This window comes from Apium graveolens, chromosome 11 (genome assembly GCF_009905375.1).
Source record: "Apium graveolens cultivar Ventura chromosome 11, ASM990537v1, whole genome shotgun sequence".
Lineage (NCBI taxonomy): Eukaryota > Viridiplantae > Streptophyta > Magnoliopsida > Apiales > Apiaceae > Apium > Apium graveolens.
In genome coordinates, this window is record NC_133657.1 from 109533553 (window position 1) to 109538084 (window position 4532).

Below are 4532 nucleotides of genomic sequence, written 5' to 3' on the forward strand. Positions count from 1 at the left end.
GCTTTCTTTAGTTAATTTGTTTCGATGCCTTAGTGTGTGGTGATTGTATGATAACCTGATATTGGTTGTGCTTATTCATCTTATGAGCATCGCGAACTTATAAGATAGTGTGTTAATCTTTAATGAAGTGATAGTGAATTTAAAGATTTAGAACTTGCCATGCTAGCATAGGTTCATGTGTTATTGTTATGCATGATTTGTAGGTAATTTTAACCATCTTACTTTCCCTATGTAATCAAGAGGGATAACTTGTGCATTAAGCCATTATGTTGTCAAATTCTATAGACATATAGGGCCTCAATATAATTGGTGTCTATTCAGCTTCTATTTCTTTTGTGGATGTCTGATAGTATGTTTTTCGTGCAACGAAAGTTGGCGTTTAACAGTTTCGTGTTATCTGATTAGTGTCATCACCATTACATGCTAAGGTTAAGAACGGAAAGGCTATTGAATCAAGTATTTAATGAAGTTGGAATCCCATGTTTGTGTTATATATTATTCAACTCTCTTTAATCTCTTAGTTAATGTTCTCTAGTATAATTCTCAGTAGTTAATCGTACTATAATCAAAACCCAAAATTGTTATTCGTCTTAGCATTGAATAATAGCCATATCATTGTCATATAAGTTCATAAATCACAAAGTTAACCTAAACCAGTCTCTGTGGGAACGAACTATAAATAATTCTATATTACTTGCGATCGCGTATAATTTCTTGAATTATTAGCGCGTGTTTAGCGACTAACAAGTTTTTGGCGCCGCTGCCGGGGACTCGGTGTTAACTTTTAGTTTATGTGTTTGTCATCAGTGATCGTTAAAGTTCATTGACTCGGACACTGTTACTTACCTACTTTTTTCCTTTTCGTGTTTCAGGTACTCTAGCGAGCGTGTATGCATACGCGTTCGCGGGCTCATAAGAGAACTCTGGATCAAGCCGAGGAGGAAGCTGTAGTGGTTCGAAGGGAAGTTTTTGAGGACAAAGAGAAAGTAGAAGAAGAAGAGAAAGTAGAGGAACCAGCTTTAATAGTGATGGGAGATCAAGCAGAAATTCCTAAGGCTTTGATGGACTATTCTCAGCCTAAGATCAATGATATTCAGTCGAGCATCATCAGACTAGCCATCTCGGCTAACACTTTTGAGATCAAGTCGAGCACGATTCAGATGATACAGAACTCAGTTCAGTTTGGGGGTTCTCCTACAGAAGACCCCAACATGCACATCAGGGATTTCATCGAGATCTGCGACACTTTCGAGTTCAATGGGGTGACTGAAGATGTTATCAAACTGCGACTCTTCCCATTCTCTCTAAGGGATAAAGCAAAGTGCCGGTTACATTCTCTACCACCAGGGTCTATCACCAAATGGGAGGATCTTGCTCAAAAGTTTCTCACTAAATTCTTTCCTATGGCGAAGATTGCTGCAATCAGGAATGCTCTTACTCAGTTTGTGCAGCAAACTGGAGAATCTCTGTATGAGGCTTGGGATCGTTATAAGGAGATGCTAAGGAATTGCCCGCACCATGGCATGCCTGATTGGATGATTATAAACTATTTTTGCAATGGGTAGGGCACACAGTCTAGACCTATGCTCGATGCAGCGTCTGGTGGAGCCTTATGGGCCAAAAGCTATAATGAAGCTTATGAGTTGATTGAGCTCATGACAGCTAATGAATATCAGAATCCTATGCAAAGAATGCTGCAAGGCAAGGTAGCAGGATTTTTGGAAGTGGATACATCTACTACTATAGCTGCTCAACTTCAAGCTTTGACGATGAAAGTGGACTCTTTGGCTAATTATGGAGTTAATCAAATCACTAGTTTTTGTGAACTTTGTGCGTGGGCACATGAAACTGAGCAGTGTGCTATTTCTAGCGAATCAGCTCAATTTGTGAGCAACTTTCAGAGATCACAACAGCAAGCTCCAGCCATTTATCATCCCAATAATCGCAATCATCCTAACTTTAGCTGGAGTAACAATCAGAATGCGGTACAACAACCTTATTAACCATACACAGCAAAGTAGTATAACCCTCCTGGTTTTTAACAACCACAATATGCCCCTAGGAAACAACTTCAACTTCAGCAGTTATCGCAAGCTAATGAAAAATCTGAATTGGAGGAGTTGAGGCTCATGTGCAAGAGCCAAGCTGTTTCTATCAAGACCTTGGAGAATCATATTGGGCAGATTATTAATGCATTACTGAATCATCAACCTGGCATGCTTCCAAATGATAATGAAGTGCCACGAAAGAAGGAAGCTAAGGAGCAAGTTAAGGCAATTACATTGAGGTCTGGTATGGTTGCAAATCCTGAAAAAGCTAAGACTTCAGAATTTGAAGTTGAGGCTGAAGAATAATAAGTGCAGAAGGAAGCAGAAGTGGAACCAAGGAAGATTATTGTTGAGCACACTCCTCCTTAGGGTAATACAGGGGAGAAATGGATCTATCCTCCACCTCCCTTTCCTTAGAGGCTGCAGAGGAAAAAGTTGGATAAGCAGTTTGAGAAGTTTCTGAAGGTGTTCAAGAAACTTCACATCAACATACCTTTCGTTGAAGCTCTTGAACAAATTCCTAGCTACGCGAAGTTCATGAAAGGTACTCTCTCTAGGAAGGTGAAGCTTGATGACTTAGAGACCGTTGCTCTCACGGAGGAATGCAGTGCTGTGCTGTAACAGAAGTTGCCTCCGAAGCTTAAAGATCCTGAAAGCTTCACCATTCTTTGTACCAGTAGAAAAGTGTCATTTGAAAAATATATATGTGATTTAGGAGCTAGCATCAATCTGATGCCTCTGTCAATCTTCAAGAAGTTGGACTTACCTGATCCTAAACCTACTTATATGACTTTGCAGTTGGCCGATCGTTTGATTACATGTCCGCGAGGTATTGTGGAGGATGTCTTGGTCAAGGTGGATAAACTCATCTTTTCTGCTGATTTTATAATTCTTGATTTCGAGGAGGATAAGAAGATTTCCATAATCTTGGAAAGACCTTTCTTGGCTATTGGCCGAACCTTTATAGATGTGTAGAAAGGTGAGCTCACCATGCGAGTGCTGGATCAGGATGTAACTTCCAATGTGTTCAGTGCTATGAAATTTCCAATGGAAAATGAAGAGTGTTTTAAGGTGGAGATGGTCGATTCTGTGGTTAATTCTGAACTTGATCGATTGCTAAGGTCCGACGCCTTAGAAAAGGCCTTGTTGGGGAATTCCGTTAGTGAAGATGATGAAGGTGAAGAGCACTTGCAATATTTAAATGCTTCTCCCTGGAAGCGAAAGATGGATATGCCTTTTGAATCTCTTGGATTGGAGGAGCTAAAAAGTTATCCAAAGCGCCTCAAGCCATCTATTGAGGAAGCTCCTACTCTTGAGCTTAAGCCCTTACCTGAACATTTGAGGTATACGTTTTTAGGTGATGCATCTACTTTGCATGTTATTATTGCATCTGACCTTTCAGGTAGCGACGAAGAGAAGCTTTTGAGAATTCTTAGAGAATTCAAATCGGCCATTGGTTGGACTATAGTAGATATCAAGGGAATCAGCCCTTCTTATTGCATGCACAAAATTCTGCTAGAGGAAGGAAGCAAGCCTACTGTTGAGCAACAGAGAAGGCTAAATCCAAGTATGAAAGAGGTTGTGAAGAAGGAAATCCTCAAGTGCCTAGATGCAGGGATCATCTATCCTACTTCTGACAGTTCATGGGTGAGCCTAGTCCAGTATGTGCCAAAGAAATATGGTATCACTGTGGTAGCAAATGAGAAGAATGAGCTTATTCCTACACGAACAGTCATGGGGTGGAGAGTTTGCATGGATTATAGAAAGTTGAACAAGGCTACAAGGAAGGATCACTTCCCTCTTCCTTTCATTGATCAGATGCTTAATAGATTGGCTGGGCATGATTACTACTGTCTTCTGGATGGCTATTCGGGATATAATCAGATTTGTATCACTCCAGAAGATCAAGAGAAGACTACATTCACATGTCCTTTTAGTACTTTTACATTCCGAAGAGTTTCTTTTGGACTATATGGAACATCAGCCACTTTTCAGAGATGCATGATGGCTATCTTCTCTGATATGATTGGAAATAATGTAGAAGTGTTCATGGATGATTTCTCGGTCTTTGAAAATTCTTATGATGAATGCTTGCACAATCTTGGGTTAGTGCTGAAAAGGTGCATTGAGACCAATTTGGTTCTCAATTGGGAGAAATGTCATTTTATGGTGCGCCAAGGCATCATTCTGGGACACAAGGTTTCTAGTAAGGGTCTTGAGGTTGACAAAGCCAAGGTGGGGATTATTGAAAATCTTCCTCCACCAATTTCTGTGAAGGGAATTCGCAGTTTTCTTGGTCATGCGGGTTTCTATAGGCATTTCATCAACGACTTCTCTAAGATTTCGAAGCCATTGTACAATTTGCTAGAGAAAGATGTTCCTTTCAAGTTTGATGACGAGTCCCTTGCTGCTTTTGAGATATTAAAGAAGAGTTTAATTACGGCACCGGTCATAACTGCACCTGATTGGTCTAAACCGTTTGAA

General features: G+C 40.2%; 1 non-coding gene across 1 annotated transcript; it reads right to left on the minus strand.

Annotated features, from left to right (window-relative positions):
• Positions 1–1418: 1418 nt before the first annotated feature.
• On the minus strand, positions 1419–1525 carry LOC141699198 (small nucleolar RNA R71). The gene has a single exon (XR_012565679.1). It is a non-coding gene; the product is annotated as a small nucleolar RNA R71 (small nucleolar RNA).
• Positions 1526–4532: the final 3007 nt, after the last annotated feature.